Raw genomic sequence first — 23048 nt, 5'->3', positions numbered from 1 at the left:
TTAATTATAAATACAGTTTAAGGAAGCAAATATTTTTAATAAGGCGACCAATTTTAACTACTCAGATGACGTTAAATATATTTAAACAAATTTAATTCTAGCCTATACAATTTTGAATGACTTCTCTCTCAGTTTAAAAATAAATTTTAGTCCTGGTTTAGTACCAAATACAATGGCAGCTGACATATTCAGGGTGAAGAAAGCTTTATCATCACACAGATATTAAATTCAGCAGTAGCTTAGCAGAGAGAATTAGAAAACTGTATCTATATTAACATAATCATGAATTTTAAAATCTTAATGCAAAGCAAGTTGAAGCAAAAGTGACATAACAGCCATAGTTCTTCTACCCAAAGAATAATGACAATCATAAAACACAAAATAAAGTGAGACCATAGAGATCTTTTCCACCTATGCTTCTGTTTCTGATAGTGATGGAGGGATAGATTAACCAAATCCGATGTTTTCTGCAATGGCTTTGGTAAACTTTGAAATGAAAACCTCCCTTCTCCCTAACCCCTCCCTCCATATATGGGAACAGAGGAATAAGAAAGGGATAATTTACCTCACCCTAAAGATAGGAAAGGTAGAAGTAAATTGAAATTCAGTAAGGCTTATAGGATTTACCAAAGCTCATAAATACTATCATGACTGTATGGTTCTCTGCTCCCAAATACATGCCCTACCAGATATTCTGGTGCTTAAAATTTCACCAGTGGATTTATTATTTGGAGTTTTAAGTGGCTTTGGGTAATTGACACTCTCTCTGGGAGGAATAACACCCAGTATTGGGTCTGACACACAGTGAATGCTCAAGAAATGTTTTTAAATGAAAGTTTTATTACCTTCTTATGGGGATAAGTTGACAGCTAAGTGAGAGGAAGTGAGGTTCTCCGTTAAGGCAAGAGGACCAAATAAGAGAGTAGCTCAGAGACCAGGAGTGAGGATATGGGAAAGGAAAGAAAGCACAAACATACTCCTTTGTTCAGTTTAGCGATCCACTGAGGTCTGTCTTTCCCATAAATAATTCGTCAGAACTTACTTTCTCTTCCTTTTATTTTTCCCTCCTTTACTAATTCTTTACTTTTACGTCTTTTTTTTTCTTCTTTAGGGTCACACCCATGGCATATGGAAGTCCCCAGGCTAGGGGTTGAATCGGAGCTACAGATGCGGTCCCACACCACAGCCACAGCCACAGCCACGCGGGATCTGTCTGTGATTTACACCATAGCTCACAGCAAAGCTGGATCCTTAATTCACCGAGCGAGGCCAGGGATAGCACCTGCATCCTCATGGTTATTAGTCGGGTTTGTTGCCACTGAGCCACTACAGGAGCGCCCTAATTCTTTACTTTTAGATCCTCCTTCTGGCTTCCTCATCTGTCTAGTACCCAGACAGATTTAAAGGTGTACTAGAAATCAGCATTATTAGACTCATAGGTATCGTGAACAATAACTAATTTGTACAGATGGGTGGTAAATTAGAATTATTTTGGCAATGCATCATCAGAGATTTTTCTTCTTTATATTTCTATATCTCCCTTATGCCTATCCTCATTACTTTTCAGGATATTTAGGAACATTAAACACATTTGGAAATAGAGTACATTTTATTGTGAATTCACAGAGAAGCAGGAAACTTGCCTTACCATCTTTTTTAAAAAAATCCCATAGTTAGCATTACGGAAATCTTTATTGATGTTTAAGGGTAGTGAGATCATTACTTAATATATGAAATAAAAAGACAGCACTGAATGTGTTTATAACGGAGAACTATGCCTGAGAAGTGTTCCTGAGAAGAGTAGACTGCTGATGTTATACAGAGTTTTTGAACAGCATGAGGTTCAGGGATTGGCTTACCTTGAGAAGCATAAGTAGTTGGCATCTTCTGTTTAAGCATTATTCAAGTGAGGCTTTTTGCTCATAACCAATGAGGCATGTTTCTTAGAGTAAGTCTGTTTCTCCCTGGCTAACTTTTTGAAGTGAGGGACTGTTGTTGATTGGTTATTGATTGGTTGGTTTGCAAAAGCCTGTTAGCTGAAGCAAAATTGTCATCATTCAACTGAGTAGATGTAAAAGTGGCTATGATGGCTATTGCTACCGTAAATGTACAACAACACTCTTTTTCCTAAGACTGTGAGAATATCTTTATTGCACTCTCCCATTTTGGTCCTTATCCAGATAAAGTTGTAGGAAGAGTGCCACGATATTTACTACTGCTGTTTATGTTTGTAAAGACGTAATTTCATCTTTGATTTATATATATTCTTTTTCCACTCCTTTTTTTTTTTTTAATGACCACAACTGTGGCAGGTGGAAGTTCCCGGGCTAGGGATCAGATCTTAGCCACAACTGTGACCTACACCGCAGTTGCAGCAGCACCAGATGCTTTAACCCATTGTACTGGGCCAGGGATCAAACCTGTGCTTCCACAGCTACCCGAGCCATTGCATTCTGATTCTTAATCCACTGTGCCACAGCGAGAATTCCAACAGGTTCTCATTTTTGAATCATTTGTTAAATCATCTGTTTGGACATTGGCCATTCAGAATCATTTAAGACAATGAGCAACATATATTGAATAACTATGACTCAAACAAGTATAACTAGAAATGTTATAAAAAGGACCTAGAAGGAGTTCCTGTCCTGGCTCAGTGGTTAACGAATCCGACTAGGAACCATGAGGTTGTAGGTTCGATCCCTGGCCTTGCTCAGTGGGTTAAGGATCTGGTGTTGCCGTGAGCTGTGGTGTAGGTTGCAGACGCAGCTCAGATCCCGCGTGGCTGTGGCTCTGGCTTAGGCCGGCAGCTACAGCTCTGATTCAGCCCCTAGCCTGGGAACCTCCGTATGCTGTGGGAGTGGCCCAAGAAATGGCAAAAAGACAAAACAAACAAACAAAACAAACAAACAAAAAGGACCTAGAAGACACTCTGGAAACATGGCTCAAGATGTCTCAGGACTTGTCAGGAAAATAACAATGCCTTGAGTCTAATTTAGAAAGAATACTTTTTCTTTTAGCATATCTATCTATCTATATATATATCTATATATCTCCATCTCACCTGTAGTGTTACTCACGGTATAGCGTGAAGTGGAAACAATGATGTAGCATCCTCCCAGTTGACCAAAGTAATTAAATAAGTAAACCAAGAAATAAATATAACTCTAAATATTAATGAGATTAATAAATACACATACAAATAAATAAAACCCCAGACTATTTTATTGGATTAAGGTATTAAACTGGCGTATTGTGCTCTCATTGCCTGAGCTGATTTGTTAGCAAGGAAACAAATATTTTTGAAGACTACACCAAGCTGTCTAGCTCTGATGGTGGAGTCCTCATCTTCAGGAGAGTTATCATTTATTTCCCCAGTCATTTTTTGCTGTGAGTTTATTGAAAAATAAAATAGACACTTTCATGGACCGAAAAAACTGATTCTGTATTGCTGCACATTAATAAAAAGACAAAAGGCCTAATAGAAAAAAACAGTCAAATGTCCAATAAATATTTGAAAATGTGATCAACTTATTAGCTAAGAAGATATACACTAAAGCAATGATGAAATATTTTTTTTTCACCCATTATATTGGAAAACATGAAGGAGCTTTATAACATTAACATTCATATGTACCTGGAGTGAATTTCATTACTCTTCAGGAAAGTTATTTGTCAGAAAATTCCTCTTTTGGGACTATTTCCAAGAGAAGTTCTTGCCAGACTGCTTAAGGAAACATGTGCAGTTGAATACTACAGGTTTGAACTTCACGGGCCTGCTTGTACATGGCTTCTTTTCAATAGTAAACACTAGAGTACTACGTGATCCGCCAGTGGCTGAATCCATGGTTGTGGAACTGAGAATAGAGAGGAATCACATATACAGAGGGCTGACTAAGCTATATGCAGATTTTTTTGACTGCAAAGAAGGCCAGTGCCTCTAACCCTATGTTGTCCAGGAGTCAACAGTGTATGGATATTTGCAGTAGAAACACCTGATAAAAAACCCTGAATGTTGATCAATTTGAAGAATTATTGAAATATTTATTTTAATAAGTCCACTTTGTGGAATATTATGCAGGTATCAAAACAGAATAAAGTCAATTCAGTTATATATATGTATATATTCATCTACGGGCATGTCCAAGATACCTTTTTTAAGTGCAATAAGACAAGTTGCAGAGTAATATATAAAGAATAATCTGGTTTTTTACAAAAATGAAGCAAGCAAAAATCAATAAATGGATATATACACTGGTATATGCCTTAATGAATATAGAGACAGATTGGGACTTTAGAAACCACACAGATAACATTGTTAGTTTCTCAAGACACAATTGATTGGGGGTTAATGGAGATTATTAATTTTTCTTTTTTTATTTTTCTACTGTTTAATTTTTGCAACGAGCACATACTATTTCAAATAATTTGAATAGTAAAAAACAAAATGAGTATTTATTAATAGACAAATAGGTCATGTAAAGCATTTTAAGATGTTAGACCTCTTAGAAAGTTAAGAACTCTAGGTTAAAAAAAATGCTACAAATCAAACAAGTACACTAAAAGCATTTTAAGAAACAAGGGAAGAAAGTGAGAGAATAAAAATCCTTTGTATTTTTGGATTTCCTATAAACCATAGCTCTAACATTGTTACAACACTAGCTAACTAGTGTTATTAGATTTTAGTTATTATATCCTACATGTATGTATTCATGACTAGCTTGAATTAGTATGTATTAAAAAAAGCCATCAAGAGGCAAGCAAGAAACTTGAAGACTGACTATTGGAGATTTCTCTAAGGGTAGGGATTTGGAATTATCAGTCCTGAGTCTTGTGTCAGAAACATAAACTCCTGTTCTCTCGGTTCTCATCCAGCTTTGCTGTCCATTTACAGATGTGGTATTAAAGTAATCTCTGAATCACAAGAAGTTAACCAAAATAAGTACCACGCAAGTTAACTATGGGGAAATTGTGATTCAAGAAGGTTCCAACTAGGGAGTTTCTGTCGTGGCTCAGCAGTAACAAACCTGACTAACATCCATGAGGATGCATGTTCAATCCCTGGCCTTGTTCAGTGGGTTAAGGATCTGGCATTGCTGTGAGCTGTAGTGTAGGTCACAGATGCAGCTTGGATCTGGCATTGCTGTGGCTGTGGTGTAAGCCAGCAGCTGTAGCTCCGGTTCAACCCCTAGCCTGGGAACTTCCGTAAAAATCAAAAAGCAAAAACAAACAAAAAAGAGGTTCCAACTTGCCAAAGTTCGGGAGAGTCAGTGTTGAAGTTGAGATGGACCCCAATCACTTTAAATAAAATGCTCCCTCTCCTTCTAAATTTTAGGTACTAAGATTACCCTTGTAAGCATATGCCTTTCCCTCCAGCAAGCCATAAGCAATGCTGTTTTAAAATAAAAATGAGCACATGTGATAAGACTGTACTTTTTTGATTTTTTAAATACCTAAAGATTGTCTCATTATTCATAGTTTTGGTTTTCAGTTTGCTTTCTAGAGCCAATGTATAAACCGCTTAGATTAGCAGAGATTTAAATCTCAGATATCCTGTTCCTGTTTTTTCCTGCATTGACATTTTAGAGGAGACAGAGCCTGAGATAACAGAAATGCAGTATCAGTAACAACATGGATGCTTATCTGAAGTCTGTAAATATATATGGTTAATTCATTTAGAGTCTACGCAAGAATTTAAAGTGAACAAAAAATATGTATTATAAAACTTAGGCTCCCTCTGAAAGATTCTTATGGGTACCTGATTACCCTTATATTCATGGAACAACCTTTGACTTTCCCAATAAATGATTATTTAGAAGAAATGTTTACATCCATGGGAATATATCTCTTAGCAGTGTATATATTTCTACTTAAATTTACAGTAAAGACCCTCATGTGTCTGTATCATGATGCAAGCATATCAGATCAACCATTGGAGGCTGAAAACTGGAATAAAGTTACTGTGTGTATGTATTTTAAATTTAGTCCCACATAAAAAAAATATTTAGGAGCATTGGAGAAATGGCTTTAAATTCAGCCCCTTTTTCCTAATTGGAAACAGCTTTGCCTGGAAACATTCACTGATGCTTGTGGAATGGGCTAGAGTCTAGGACAGCCTGCCTGTTTTTGTACTGACCATGAGCTAAGAATGGTTCTTGCATATCAAAATGATTTTTTTAAAAAAATCCTTTAAAAGAATATTTTATGACACAAGAAAATGATGGGAAGTTCAAATTTCAGTATTCATAAATCACACAGACACATTCATTTGTTTTTGCTTTGTCTATGGCTGCTTTCATGCTACAGTGGCAAAGCTAAGTATACATGAGAGAGATGTTATGTTACTCAAGGTTTAAAATATTTATGGTATGTCCCTTTATAGAGAAAGTTTGCGTCCCTCTAGGTTAGAAAATTCCTGAGTGTATTTGCTTCAAGGACTTGTTTTTGTTTTGTTTCTTTTGTGGAAGGCTGAATGACATTAATTAATTCATTTATTCATCTTTTTATTCTTTCATTCAATAAAATGTTTACTGACACTGAACCAGCCTTAGGAATAGAGAGATGTGTAGGACAGGTTCTTTGTCCTAGAGGAGATTATATGAAATGATTGCATGTTATTAAGACAGTCAAACTAAGAATTTTTACAAAGAAATGCGGAATTGGGCAGACAACCATAGTAATTTTAGGTCCTCCAAGTTATTTCCTAAGAAGAGCTCAATCCCAGTGTTTGGTGCAATGCGTGCAGACTGTGGAATTTTCTCTCCATCTTCTCCACCAGCCTTGGAACCTGATCCTTCGTTTCCCCGTCCCTGCGGTCACACAGGTTCCCTGCTCTATGGATATGAGCACTGTGTTTCCCTATCTTGACAGTTTTAGAGGTCCAGGTTTGTGCCCACTGTCATGGAGTGCTTTCCATGTGACAAATACTGTGCTAGGGGATTTGTGTGAAATGATGATGATGCAAATGATGATTTACTCTGAAATCTCATACTCTGCAAGGTAGGCATGATTGCTTCCATTTTTGTAGATGAGAAAACAGAATTTCAGAAAGGTCAAGTCAACTGCTAGCAAGTGGCAGAGGCAAGGCTTCAAACAAGGTTGCGTGTTTCCAAAGCCGGTTCTTTCTATGCCAATATGCTAAGTTTGCTTTGTTTTTCAGACAGATTCTCTCCCCACAGTGCTGTCTTCTGGTTACTTTTGAGATGTCAATTGTTAGCTAAGTTTTCTAAGCGGTGGCTATGCGATAGCAAATAAATATTTTGGGGGAAATATGCTGTTTCCATGTTTGTGGGTGGCTTTAAACAAGAACTAGTTTCACTCTGAGTTCCACTTTGGTTTCCTACCTTTGTTTCTAAAACATTTGTGTTTACTAGAATGAGACGGATTTTCCAGGCAGTCAATGACTCACTCTAGGTTAGAGCCACAGGGTAGGTGGCAGCAGAAATATGAGTTCAAGTTTAGACTTGGCCACTTTTTTGAGTGAGCCCTTATCAACATCATTCTTTTAGCCTCAGTTTTCCCATTTGTAAAATCATTCTTGGTGGAATTTGAGATAGGTATCTATTCCCTATAGGCATAGGGCCATCTTTAGAATCAGTTTTCTACACAATCCTCTGTGGCTGGTAAGATTATATACTCTCGGAGTTGGCAGGGGCAGTATAACGTATAAACTTTGAGGGCAAATAGACTGAAGTCATTATTAGCTGAGGGATCCAAGACAAACTGCCTTCGTTTCCTTGAGTCTCAAGTTCCTTATGTGTAAATGGGGGACATGTATTATATGTACCATATATGCCTCATAGTAATCATAATGTTGAGTGCCTACTATGTGCCAGGCACTGTTCTAAGCCCTTTAAATAAATTAAACAGTTTAATCTTCATAACAACTCTATGAGGTCATTACTAATGTGAACCCCATTTTGCAGAAAAGGAAATTGAAATGAAAATTCTAGGAAGTGGAGAAGTTAGGCTTTAAACTGTTAGCAGCCTGGTTCCTGAACCCAAGTCTTTAATGATTATGCCATAGCTCCCGTGGAAATATGTTGAGGTTTAATTAAGAAAAAATACATAAAGCCATCAACACAGAGTGGGTTTTTGATAAAATTGGTTGGTTACTTTCTTTTTCTTTTTTCTTTTATTATTTTTAAATGATTTTATTTTTTCCATTATAGTTGGTTTACAGTATTCTGTCAATTTCTACTGTACAGCAAAGTGACTGAGTAACATATATATATTCTTTTTCTCACATTATCCTCACTATGTTCCATCACAAGTGACTAGATATAATTCCCTGTGCTATACAGCAGAATCTCATTGCTTATCCACTCTGAATGTAATAGGTTGCATCTGTTAACTCCAGACTCCCAGACCATCCCACCTCCTCTCCCTCAGCTTTCATTTGAAGAGTGTTTTTAAAAATGTGAAATGTGACCTATGTTAACAAGTATTGAATTCACCAAGGGTGGGGGATGAGTTTGTCATAAGTGCTGATCCTTGGACTTCCATCTGGACCTACTGGATTCTGGAAGCTCTACCTTTTAAAAACAGGCTTCCTGGCTATTTTTTTTTTTTAATACACCAAAGCTTGGGAGACTTACCTTAGAATCAGTCCAGCCCAGTTCGCTAACAATGCAGAAGCCCTTTCAAGGCATTGCTCCAATCACTCAAGCTTCTTGAGAGTTCCTGATGATGTGAGCTTCCTCTCACAAAAGGAAGACCATCTTGTTTTTTAAAAGGACGTGGATTATTAAAAACATTTTCTTTGAATGAAAGAAACTTTTTTTTTTCTTTCCATATGACCTATTCAGCCCTCTGAGTCATGTGTATTTTCAGCGTAGGAAGGCAATGTGAAAGCCATTATGGGGGCCTATGGGACCTGAAGATTAGATGTATTTACAAGTCTGACAGGTAGAAGAGCATCCAGCATTAACAGTTCCCTAAGGAGGAGGTCCTCAAGGTGATTTCTCTCCCAGCACAGTGACAAGGAGTCTGTGGAAGAATCAAACAAGGAAATCTAGGTTTGGAGGCAGACAGGTGATAACATCACTGGGAAGATGACCAAAGCCTCAGAACACCAAGTTCACAGATGCTGAAATGGGGAAAGGGAGAAGAGTCCATAAACTCATCTTGGGGTCACCGACAATTTTACTTGTCACTTAAACAAGTGGGTCCCCAAATCAGGGTTAAGTTTTCCCTTAGTAGAGACAGGATTCATATTTCCACATAGTGCATATTGGGAATATTTAATGAGTGATTAAAAATGATGTCAGGAGGCTGTAGCCATGAAGATCGCAAGACAGAGAACAGGGCACGTTTTGATCATCAAAATATTCGAGGAAAGTCTTTCCTTCTCCAGCTTAAAAAATTCTGAGTTTTTTCCACCATCCAGCGTAGGCACATAGGATCTGTTTTCTGGAGTTCTTTCCACTTGGCAGCATCTTCAGACACTTGGATTTGTCCATATACCTCTTAAATTGTGGTCCTCGGAGCTGAGTACAGGGTGCTGATGTGGCATGACTGTACCCAGGGCTACGGGCCCTCTACCTCTCTGTTCTACATGTTACATCCCTACTAAAAGCCACACCAAACTATTTCCCAATTAACTGGGTTTATATCATAAATAACTCACTTCTGCTAGGGCAGCCTACACTAGCCTTTCTAGCTGCCAAATCATGCACTTGGCTCATTTTAACATTTCTGTCAGTGAAACTCCTGAAGTTCTGTGTCACATAAAGTACTTCTAAACTAGACAAATTTGGCTTGCCTTTGTGCAACTGAGTGTTTGAACCTAAGTCTAGGATTTTACATTTATCTCTTATAAATTGCATCTTGTTAGTTTTGGCCCAATATTCATGCCTCTAGAGTTATTTTTAAATTTTATTTCTGTCATGCAACATATTGAGCTAACCCTGGCATGCTTGTGCCATTTAAAAATATTACCAAGCTTTCTATACCCTCATCCAAGTTACTAATGGAAAATATTTAACAGTAACAGGCTTGTTGCATTTCCCCAGGATCTCCCTTCAAGATGACATTGCTGCATTTGTCAATATTCTCTTAGGTACCTCTTATATGCCAAATGCCACATGGTGTCCTAAGAATAAAAATGTGAACATGTCCTAGTCCCTCCTATCAAGAGGCTCACAGCCTAAGCAAGAAGATTGACACATTAATAGACAAATGCAATACTATGTAAGGAGAGATGTAATAGAAGGACACACAAAACATGCTGATAGAATCAGGACTTTGGAAGAATAATCATAGAATGATTATGAAATGAAAATGGATTATGAAATGAAAATGATTATGAAATGGATTTCATTTGGGGTCAAGGAGACCCACATAGTTTAGAAACACTTGTCTCAGGTAGTTCCTTTTTTTTTTTAGTCACTCTTATGCAACACTTTAAAAAAAATTACCACCATTGTGTGTTTATTGGCCATTGTGTGCGAAGGCCCAACCATGATATGGTACTAGTACTCTACTTTTTATCTTACCCGATAGATGAGAACAACTACTTACTGCTCTCTTGTGAAGAATATTCTTGACCCTTTTCCATTTGCATAACTTATCTATGCTCCTCTACCCCCATGACTAAGGTGACTTCACTTAGTCACAGATGGCAACAATTAGCTCTTTCCATTTCCAGTTACAGTTTGTGTGTGTATTCTTTAAATGCTAGTGGCTCTTAGGGTCCCACCCTACTGTCTTGTTTAGCCTAAGTTGGGGTACAATGCCAAAGCCAGTTTACAGTCCTTCTAATCGGGTCTCCCACAAAAGGAAAATAGTTGGAGGAATAGTTAGTTTGTTGCTCCCCACCCACTCATCATCATTCAGGCCAAAAACCTTGCCTCAAGATTCCATGGAAAATATTAGTTAGTTTTATATATACAAGTCAGCTCCGAATTAGTTTAGAAACAGATTTTTTTTTTTTTACCATAAAATAAAGCTAGAGAGATTTGGAGAACCACCCAGATGGAAATTGGACTAATTCATTATTTGTAAGTTGGGCTGTTTCTAGTCATTGCCATGTGTGAAAAAACGAGAGAGGTGCTCAACTCCTCTGGATTAAATGCTGGTATTGAGGTGTAAGAGTTAAGTAAGTTTCATCCGGCAGTTCATTTTAAAAAATCTTGTTTTTCCTCTTTTAGGGAATTGTCTTCAAGTTCTCTCTGGTTTCTATTTCTGTTGCTATTTTGTGGGGTGTAGTGGATTAAAGATTTGCTTCTGGAGTCAGATGGACCTAGGCTTGCATCTCATTCCTATGTAGCTGTGTGTCCTGGGTGGGTTACATCCTCCCTATGCCTCAATTTTCTTGACTGTGAAATGGCGACAATCAAGTTTGTTGCTTATTGGGCTATTGGGAGGATTCAACAATATATGAAAATACTTAGGAAGGCACATGGTATAAAGAAACTGCTCAATAAATGTAAACAATTTTGTTGTTGATCTCAAGATAATGCTTTGATGATCTGGATGATCAAGCTGAAAACATAAAAGTGAAGTTATTGTATTCCCATAATTGTAGTATGGCTGTTCCAGAATGTTTCTAACATTGTCTTAGAGATGTTGTTCTCTAAACTATGGATATGTTGGACCAGATAATTTTTGTTTTGTTTTCCTTTGAATTGTGGTGGTGCCACACTGTGCACTGAAAAATGTTTAACAACATTCCTGGTCTCTACTCTTAAATACCGGTTGCACCCCGACCCCCAGTTGTGACAACCAAAAGTGTTTTCGGACATTGCTGAAGTGGCCCATGAGGAAATAGTAGCCCCTGGTTGAGAACCACTGTCCTAGGCAAAGAACAATCATGAGTCACTTTCTTCAGCCATAGGATAACACAGTTCCCATTGTCTTTCTTGAGAGCTGTGAAATGGAGTTTAAAGGAATCCCCTTGGCTTTGGTGGAGTGGATCCCTATAATATTTAATTAGGTGTGTTCTTTAGAAATGAGATTCGTGTTTTCATATTGCTGACAATGTGTGTATCTGAGGCACATGCACTACTCCAGTAGCCTCCTGGTCTAACTCCAGAGTGGAGAACAATGGTGCATGGTATTTTCAGGTTATTTCACTTGCTACTTTCAATCCAGCACTGAATTCTGCAGGAGGAAAGAAGGAATTTTCATTAACAATAAATGCCATTATCAATAAATACCTTTAGGACTTATTAAGGGCAATTCATTGAACTAAGAAAAGTAGATGGCAGAAAAATATTGTTCACATAAAATAAATGTGCTAATTGGCAAGAGTGGTTCAAAAGGACTTCTCCGCTTTCCAGACACTTTGAACTTTGCCCATTTTCCCCTTGGCAGTGCAGAGCAGTGTAAAAGTGGATTCTTTGAGCCTCTCGATGACATTTTGTTGGATTCTTAGATGTATTGCATTTAGATTTGTGATCTGCAAGAATTCCATCTGCACCATTTGCTGGAGAGAGTGCACTGATGAAGATTCCAAATGGCCTATTTTCATTATTTATTTACTTGGCTAATAAAAGTAAGTTAAACTGAAGGAATAATTTAACTTGATTTGAAGAATTCAGTCAATTAATTTATTTCTTAAAGTGGTTTGTGTGAAACAAAAAAATGGTCAACATTTTGTATAGAGGCAGTTAATATTTTTTTCTTCTTGAATCCACATCAGAGATTTTTTTTTTAAAGAAACTGCTGTCCAAGGGCCCTCTTATCAAGTGAACAGTAGAGGTGAATAAACCCCACAATTACTATTATTGTTATTATTTTTGCTTTTCAGGGCCATACCCGTGGCATATGAAGGTTCCCAGGCTAGGGGTCGAATCGGAGCTACAGCTGCCAGCCTATACCACAGCCACAGCAACGCAGGATCTGAGCTGCATCTGTGACTTACACACCACAGCTCACAGCAATGCTGGATCCCAACCCACTGAGCAAGGCCAGGGATAGAACCTGCATCCTCACGGATATTAGTCAGATTCTTTTCCTAGCCACAATGAGGACTCCCCCACAATTACTTTAAATCAATTACTTTTTGCCTTTCTCCTAATCCGAGTTAATAATGTCAGTTAATTTAATGAGTTGACGCTGTCCTGCTTTCTAGATGCTGTGATTCTTTGGAGGACAGCCCCATGAGAATGAAACACAAGTTGGTGGTTCAACCTTGGGGGACAATTATGTAGATTCAGTTGGCAGCTGTTGTCATGGCCACTTAAGTGTCAGGATTTTTGATATCCATTTGTAACCATAACCTTACATTTGAAAACGCTACTACTTTCTTTGGCATCCATCCTAACCTAATTAGGAACTAACGCAGACTTGTGCATTTCTTGTAAACACATCAGCCGACCAAAGGATCTGGCCAGGGCTACAGCATGATTGGAGCTTGATTGAGGGGTTTATCTTTTTCCTCCTTCCTATAATGCTCTTGCAGGTCTGGATTATATTCAGCTGAGCTGCTTTTCCTTTTATTTCCCAGCTTTGACATTTTAAATTGATTTACTCTCTTGCTCTCATTCTCTTGCTCTTACTCCTCTTTGGCATTGCTTTTATTTCCCCTCCTACTCCTCTGCTTTGCTCTTTTTAAAAAACGTTTAAAAACAAGTGTGACAGTGAGGACCAAGATTTATTGGTGACCTCAGGGACAATTGTATATTTTAAGATGAGAATTGTGTGATATTAAAAAAACAAAACAAAACCCTGCTTCTGGGAATTCCCGTTGTGGCTTAGCATGTTGAGGACGCAGTGTTTTCTCTGTGAGGATGCAGGTTCAATCCCTGGCCTCACTCAGTGTTTCTGCAAACTGTGGCCTAGGTCACAGACATGGCTTGGATCCAGTGTTGCCATGGCTATGGCATTGCTCTCACCTGCTACCCGATTTGACCTCAGGCCCAGGAATTTCCATATACTGCAGGAGCAGCTGCAAAAAGAAAAAAAGGGGGAAAAAATTGCTTCTGAGAGAAGGGCTGCTCTGTTTCCTGCATGGTTCTAGCAGTAGTCTGCCATCAGATGAGCACACAGGATGCAATACCAGACTTGGTGTAAGCATGGTGAAATGAGCACTTGCAAGTGGTTGGGGTATGTAGTTCTATCCTAGAGATAAATTTTGGTGGACCATGCATGTTAGCTCTTGCAGATCACCAATGATAAGACATAGTCACCAATCCAGGCTGTAAAAACTAATAATAGTATTAATAGCCAATTTTAAGTGTCCACAAATGTGTCAGCTTCTGTATCAAGACCTAATTTTGACCTATTTTGACCTATTTTTCATATAATCTTCTCAACAACCTGATGGAAATGGAAATCATTTTCATCACCATTTTGAGATGAAGCTGAATCTCAAGGAAATTATGTAGCTTTTATATAATCATGTAGCTAGTAAGTCTGATTTCAAAACCAGTGCTATCAGAAACCACATTTGACAGTCTCCCCAATAATTTGAGTGTAATTTTTAAAGTAATTCTCTTGAAAGAGAGCATGAGAACTTGTATTGAATAAGATGGAGATGAGCAGACATTGTTCCTGGTAAATGTCTACCTGGTTTAAGAAAATCTTGTTGGGCATTTATACTTTTCATGCCTCTTATTACTCCCCAGGTGTACTAACAAGTTTTGGCAAATGATAAAGGATGATGTGGCTTTTCTTTTAAGATGAGTGCCACTTCATCTATTCTTTCAAACTAGTTCTTCTACCAACTTTGGAAACAGAAAATTCTGTTCAGCACAGATGTGAGCGTAATGGGCAAATAACGCTTTTTCCTGTGGTCCTTAGTCCTGAGAGTGTTTTCAGCTAATTGGAAGTGATAAGTAATGGAGCTAGAGTAAGAACACAGTTATTGAACTTCAAATGGTGAACTAGGTGATGTTGCTGTTGGCCAGAAGATCTTCCAGGTTTTGGCTTTTAAGATGAAAATGTCTTATAGCTGAATAGTTGTTTGGAGATTTGATGTGAAAGTAATACATGTAGAAAGTTAGAACCAGGGTTTTATTGCGCTATTTACCACAGAGAATGAGATGCTCTGGTACAGACTATTAGGGATCCGGTCCTGAGTGCTGTCAGTGTGGCTCAGGAATGCCTGCGGGTACAAGGAACAAGTAGGGGCAAAAGAAAAAGCAGGAGAATGAGAAGAGGATTAAGAGAATAGAGCAGAAAAGGAAAGGATGGAAGGGGAAGGGAGACCTGGAAGGAAGTAACATTGATGGAATAACAGGGGACCAATGGAAGAAAGCTATCTTCATGCTGGGGATAACTAACTGTTGTCTCAGCCAATGCCAATGCCACAGGCCATCGTGTAATTCTTCTAAACACTGGTGTGGGAGAATTTGTTTGATCATTGAATGATTTCTATGATGGCATAACAAACCCTTGAAGTACAATTCTTTTTTTTCCCCTTTCTCTTTCATTAAACAGAAAGAAAGTATATGACACTGTTGTCTGCCCCTTGCTTTTTACACTCCATCATATATCTTTGAGATTATCTCCAACAGAACACCGAAGCCCTCCTCAGCCTTTTTATAAGTGTCTTAGTATTCCTTTTGGTGATATAGGCTGGTACATATAATTAGTCCTCTGTGTTTTTTCTAATCTTTATCTTTTCCAAACAGTGCTGTGATTGCCAATACTGTATATGCCGCGCTATGTGTGAGCAGGTTGCTCTGTTGGACAAATTCCCAGACTCAGGATTACTAAGTTAACAAGGGAGTGCCAAATTGACCTCCACTGTGTGTTACCGTTTTGGGGACTTCTAACAGCGGTGTATGACTGTTCTTTAAGCCATTGTATTAATACTGGAGACAATAAACATTTAATGACTGCTTACAATTTTCCATATTCTGTTCCAAGAGCTTTAAATGTGTTATTGTGTTTAATGTACCTGGAGCTAGGTGTTATTATCTACATATAAGAAAAATGAGACACAGAGAAACAAGTAACTCAAACAAAATGGAAGACATTTTAAACTCTGGTCGCCTGACCTCAGAACTTACATTCTCACAGTCAATCTGCTACTCTGCTGAAACTAGGTAGGTCACCAATAGCTTTTTGTTTCCAAGTCCAACAATCCCCAGTCCTTATCCTCATCCTTTTCAACTCTGTGGCTGCATTCAATACAAGGGACTATGTTTTGAAGAGCTATTCCTAAATTACCCCCATTTATAGGTATTTGAGGCCTTTAATACAAGTAAAAGAGAGGAAATAAAACATGTCATTTCCAAAATTATTTAGGAAGAAAAATGCCGTATGTCAGTTCAGATTTGACAAAAATAAAAAATTAAAGTGTCAAAAAGAGGTCTTAAAAAGCCTCTACCATTTAATAATAATAACGTTAGAAATTTGTAAAAGTCTCTACCAAAGCTAAGGATTTTAAAATTTGGAAATGTATTATTTTTATGATTTACTTTATTGGAGGAAATTTTTTTTTAGCATTCTTAAATATTTCTGCTTTGTTGTTCATTTAATTGCATAGGCAGTATTTGTTTGTAAAAGTAAACATTTTAACAGTATACATCAACACTTTGGCCTGGCTTTGAGAATTCAAGGTAATATGTGGGATAATAAGTTATACTATCTCTGGCTCTGATTTAATCTTAGATAAAAGAGAATATGTGGATAAAAGCAACGTATATTGATATTTTTTAGTTCCATGATTAGATGGTATGTAGAGGAGAGTGCGAAATCTAGTTCTCAACTAACCCACATATTGACAGGTGATTAAAAATTGTTCAACCCCACTAGTCATCAGGAAAGTACAAATCAAAATTACAGTGAGATATCACCTCACATTAGCTATAATGGCTATCATCAAAAAGACAAGTGATAATAAGTGTGGGTGAGGGTGTGGAGAAAAAATGCCCTGCTGTTGAGAGTGGAAACTGGTATGGCCATTATGGAAAATGGTATGGAGAGTCCTCAGAAAATAGAACTACCATATGATCCAGCAATCTCACTTCTGAGTATATATCCAAAGAAATGGAAATCAGGATCTCATAGAGATATCTGCACTCCCATGTTGATTGCAGTTTTACTCAATATAGCCAAGATATAAAAATTGACCTGTCTGTCAACAGATGGAATGAATAAAGAAAATGTGATACACACATACACACACACAATGGAATATTATTCAGTCATGAGAAAGAAGGAAATCTTGCCTCTTTGGACAGCATAAATGGACTTTGAGGCTATTATGCTAAGTAGAAAATGTCAGACAAAGACAAATTCTTTGTCTGTATGATCTCACTTACATGTGGAATCTAAAAATCACAGTCCTGGAAACAGAGAGTAAAGTGGTGGTTACCAGAGGTTGCAAGGTTGGGAAAATAGGGAGATATTGATTAAAGGATACACACTTCTAGTTATAAGGTTAACAACTTTGGGGATCTAATGTACAGGATGGTGATTTTAGCTAGTAACACTGTACATTATATACTTGAATGATGCTAACAGAGTAGATCTTAGATGTTCTCACCAAAAGAAGAAAAGAAAGAAAGAAATGGTAACTATGTAACAGGATGGAGGGAGGTGATAGCTAATATTATATGGTAATTTATAAATTTATAATTGTAATTTATTTTACAATTTATAAATGTACCAAATGAACATGTCAAACCCCTTAAACTTACACAATGCTTGGTGTCAATTATGTATCAAAAAAGCTGGAAAAAATATATATGTATTTCCAGGAGAAAGCCTAAAAAATGGACTCTAGTTTTGAATTAATTGTTCTTTTTCTTTACTTCTAAGAAGGTAAATGAACTCCTCTTGGAAATGTAAAATATGCTTTAGTTAGTTGCTGAGACTGTCTGACCACTTGGTTTCACCCCTGCCCTTCTCCATACTCCTCTCCACTTTGGGGGCTGCAAGACCGAAAACTATTTCCCCAAATTCCCTTGCCAGTTGCCCTCCTATTACATTGTAATAATGGGAGACATTGACAAGTTCTCGGGAATTGGGAAGAGGGCAGGGGCCATGCTTTTCCTCCTGGCTTCTGGCAGGAGACTCTGGGAGTAGAGGTCATTAGCCATTGTGGGCTGTGGATTCTTGCTCTGTGTGGCTCCAACAGCAGCAGCAGCAGCAGCAGCAGCAGTGGCGGTGGTGGTGGGTGTTTGAGGAGGCCCTGGCACCAGCAGTCCCAACAGAACACTGGCAGTAGGGGGGAATCTCAGCAGCCTTGGAGGCCCTCACACTGGGTTCTGATAATACCTTTCACTCCTCAGTTATGAAAGTGGTTCCTTGCAGTTACTGATTTTGGAGTGAACTCTCTTCTGGCTCACGTAGCGCTTCCAACTTTTGTGACTAGTTTCCTGTATTAAATTCCCTCTGTTGGAAATGCCCAGAGTAGTGTCTGTTATCCTTACTGGACACTGACTGATACAGTTGATGAACGTTTGTCTCTGGTCCAGAAACCTGAGCTTATTTTCTTTAAGATGATGGCACCTAGACAGGATGGTGTCAAATTTTTATGGCAATGGAGATGTGTATGGTATAACTGACAAGCCGAAGCAAGTGACCATAAAATTAAAGTGAAAAGAATCACCGTTTTCTCATGCCGTTCCTATATGCATGCTAGTGCCCTACTCTTGTTAGTACATTCTTGGATTGAATTCACAGCAATTGCTAACATCTTACTGCACAAAAAAGGAGTTCTTTTTCCCCCTTGGGAGGAGAGAGTATTGGGAGAAAAAAAGATTATTAAGAGCCACATTCATTTTTACCTTTTGTGGCCATCTGTCTTATTGCAGATGCTTATCGGGATTATTGTATATAAGGATTGTCAACCACTTTGTAAGTGTATGTATATGAGAAGTTATTGGTAAACTTTTAAGGCAGACATTTGCCTCGTTCTTTTGATTTTTATTGCATTTTATGAAATAAGTGGCCCATTCCTGGTCTACAAACTGTTATGGGTCTATCAGAAGATAAAATGCTTACATCAGAATGCAAATCGTGGACATCATTAAGCATACGGAAGTAGTTCTTTAGTTACAATTATACTTTCCTCATGAAGGAAGCAGTATATTAACTTATTTTGAAGAGGACTTCTCATGACAACTTCAATAAAAATTCACATTTAGTGCTCCTGTATCTGTAGTTTCATATCATTTTGCATATTCCATGACAGAGAATTTAAGGATAATATATAGTAGTATGATAATTTATTTATTTATTTATTTATTTTTAAGTATAATACATGCCATTTATTTTCATTCCAAAGGGTTTTTAAAAATTTTTTAATTTTCCCACTGTACAGCAAGGGGATCAGGTTATCCTTACATGTATACATTACAATTACATTTTTTTCCCCCACCCTTTGTTCTATTGCAACATGAGTATCTAGACAAAGTTCTCAATGCTACTCAGCAGGATCTCCTTGTAAATCTATTCTAAGTTGTATGATAATTTAAATAAGAATTAGTTGATTGTGATTCCATCTTCCTCATTTATTATGGCATTTTTTTTAAGATTGCCTGTGGCCTAATGATAATAACAATTTTTGAACATCATTTACCTTGCACCTAGCTAGTATATTATAAATATTTGTTAAATAAATATTGCATGAATGTACAAAGATATGTTATAGTATCATTGCTTTTGAGAGTGTAGAAGACTAGTTAAAGTATAACATATCTAAAGTTAGGAGGATAAAACTAACGACATCTGTAAGGGACAGCTCAAGGAGAGTTTGTTTAAAAATGGACTACTTACCATCAATAGCACAGAGACTAAGGGCTAATATCAGCTCAATTCTTAACAGCCATAGGCACCAAGGGATGAAGCAGAGAGCAGTTATTGGAATTAGTAGAAACCATAAGGGAGAGAAAATTGTCTTGAGTTAGCTTGAGCTGATCAGTGTACTTTGGTGGACAGCGGGCCATTCAAGGCAGCCTAGCTGAAGGGAGGCAAGGGAATAAATATTGTGATGTAACTTTATCTCTTCTGTTTGATTTCTTGATGGCTCACCATTGGTTCAACGCAAATAGAACCCAGAGGGTGTGGAAATCCTGTTGATGCAGTTGATCCGGGTCAGGCTCCCAAGGCCCAGAGCAGGGTGCAGAATGGAAGATGCATTGTGTACATAGCTTTCTTTCAAGACACCTTCCTTTTGGTCCTCTGAAGGAAAGGATTTCTAAAAGACATACATGAAAAGAGAGACATAGGGGTTTATTTGAATGGAAGTGTAGCTCTCTCTCTAGCATTGACATCTATTCTGAGGCCCTGTAATCTTTTTTTTTTTTTTCATTTTAAGAAATAGTTGAAACCTATATATGAAAGTTTATATAGAGAGCACAGTCATGTTCCTATCACCCAGCCTAGTAAAGGACAAATTGAAAAAATGGGTGGAAGCTCCTTGGGCATTCTCCTCTCTTACTTTCCCTTCATTTTCCCCAGAAGTAGCCTGGAAACTGGTGGTTGTCATTCTCATTCACGTGTGTGAAATATTACCATCTGTTTTTAACCTACTCAAATGACTTATACAATTATTGCTGTTAAATTGGTATAAAGTCTGTTATACAGGATAAATAAATTCTAGAGATCTGCTGTCCAGCATAGTGCTACAGTTAACAAGACTGTAATGTGCTCTTAAACATTGGTTAAGATGGCAGGTTGCGTGTTGTGTTCTGCCTTACCACAAGGGAAGGAAGGAAGAAAAGATGGATGGAAACTTTTAGAAGTGGTGGACATATCTATGAACTTGGTTGTGGTGATGGTTTCACAGGTGTATGCATGTGTCCAAACTCATTAAAAAGTATGCATTAGGAGTTCCCGTTGTGGCTCAGTGGAAATGAATCTGACTAGTATCCCTGAAGATGAAGGTTCGATCCCTGGCCTCCCGCAGTGGGTTAAGGACCCGGTGTTGCCTTGAGTGTGGTGTAGGTCACAGACTTGGCTTGGACCTTGAGTTGCTATGGCTGTGGCGTAGGCCAGCAGCTACAGCTCTGATTCCACCCCTAGCCTGGGAATTGTCATGTGCTGCAAGTGCAGCCCTAAAAAGAAAAAAAAAAAAAAAAAGTATGCATTAAACATGTGCACCTTTTCATATAGCAATTCTACCTCAATAAAGCTGTTAAAAATTTAAGGAAATATTAGGCTGTGTGTATCATCCCACAATTTGATTTTTTTCACTCAACATTTTTATTTTTAGGGATCTCCTCAGGTTGATACATTTAGCACTTTTTTCTTTTCATTCACTTTCATTATTCTACGGTGTTCTGTGACTTAATGACACAAGTCCACTTTCAGGTTTCAAGCTTAAAATCCTATGATTTTAAAAAGAAAGATCTTTACTGTAACCATGCCTTTGTATCTTTTTGATATTAGTTCATTTCCTTATCAGGTTGCATTCTGCAATAGTAGAGATGAGCAAATCTCAGTAATTTTCTTTCCCTTTTTTAAAGTTATTCCAGAAGAGGGGAAACCCTAGGTAAAATTTACCTTCCATCGTCTTTATCCTTTCACCCTCAAATGTGTTAACCTGTGCAAAGTGCTTGGAGGGGAATGTGGCACAGGCACACCTGAGGGGCACTGGGGCGCCAGGATAAGGAGCCAGACTATCTACGTTTGAATCTCAATTGCACTACTTAGTATTTGTGTGAATTTGGGCAAGTTATCCAGCCTTTCTGTACCTCAATCCCCTGATCTGTAAAATGGGTGTATAATAACAATCCATTATCTCGTAGGGCTGTCTCGAGGACTAAATGAGTAAATGAGAAAATGCAGAGAACACAGAACATACCCAGCCCAATAGTAAGTTGTTTTGGTTATTTGGGTTCCCCATGCCCTCGCTCTAGGCCTCGTGCCCTCTGATCCTTGCACTTTCTGCAGCCTCAGAACTGGGGGACTCTGACTCTTGCCAAGGTCACTCCTTTCAGTGGCATTTCCCTTTAACACACTCATGCCGAGTGAGCCTGAAACACTAGGTCCTGATGATGAGCGCACCTTCCTGGTGCTGCATTGCTGTTTCCTTCTAGACTAGACCATCTGCCTCCTTTCACCTTCCTTCACAAGGTGTTATGACACAGATGCTTTCCCAGATATGCTGTTTGTCTTTCTCCACAAGAATACAGTTTTGTTGAAAAAAGCCACTAGGAGCTGAATTGGTGACATGACTTAAGCTTTTAAAAGTGTTGTTCCTTTCTTTTCAGCTTCCTCCTTCTTCCTCATGGAGCTTTTATTTCCTTTAGATAGAAGTGGGGGCAGGCAGAAATGAACAATGGTCTGAGCCTTGTTTGGTAGGAAATCCAGTCTTTCTCACCTCCCTGAGTTTTCCTTAAGAAGTCTAAGATGGTCTCACTCGTAATCAGAGCCGTGACCTCCCCCTCTGAGGATCTCTGTTTCTGCATTGCTGTTCCAAGACCTTTTGTTTCAGTGAGTCTCTGATCTGCTGCCTGACTGACCATTTGTTGTTGACGCTTAGGCACTCTGCTCCCCTCCCCCCAGGCTCAGACCCAGGCACAGACCCAGATCAAACACAGGCTGGAACCCAACTTCCTTGCAGTTACTCTGCCCGCTTGGCCAAGCTTTTGTCTCCTTGAGGGCAGTATCTTTTTTAATGCTCCATCTCCTCTTCCCTTAGTCCAGTCTCTCTTAGGAAACCTTCATACCATATAATGGGCACATGTCCAAACCCCAGGTGTAGGTCAGGTTGAAGCTCTTTCCTACTGAGCTCCTGGGCCCATGCAATCAGGGGCCCTGGACATTCCACGTCAGGAAGCCGTCTTGGCTGCTCAGAGCGCACAGGAGGCATACAGAGGTGGATAGTCTGACTCTTCAAGTCATCCTGAAGGACTGCTCTTTACACCCAAGTTAATAGCAGCTGCTTGAGAACACCACAGCCACGGCAACACTGGATCCTAGCCGCGTCTACCACCTATGCTGCAGCTTGCAGCAATGCTGGATCCTCAACCCACTGAGCCAGGCCAGGGATCGAACCTGCATCCTCACAGACACGATGTCAGGTTCTTAATCTGCTGAGCCACGATGGGAATTCTAGTGATGGAAAAATTTTTATCACTGTTACATAGAAATCCTAGATGGTGTTCTACCTCTAGGATATGAAAGGAATATTAAAATCTTTTTGT

General features: G+C 38.4%; 1 protein-coding gene across 8 annotated transcripts in view; it reads left to right on the top strand.

Annotated features, from left to right (window-relative positions):
- TSPAN8 (tetraspanin 8) overlaps positions 1-23048 on the top strand; it is a 272045-nt gene that overhangs the window by 101167 nt on the left and 147830 nt on the right. The gene's annotated exons all lie outside the window — the stretch shown is intronic.

Source organism: Sus scrofa, chromosome 5 (assembly GCF_000003025.6).
Source record: "Sus scrofa isolate TJ Tabasco breed Duroc chromosome 5, Sscrofa11.1, whole genome shotgun sequence".
Classification (NCBI taxonomy): domain Eukaryota; kingdom Metazoa; phylum Chordata; class Mammalia; order Artiodactyla; family Suidae; genus Sus; species Sus scrofa.
Note: the sequence above shows the minus strand (reverse complement) of the source record. Positions and strands in the feature narration are given on the sequence as shown.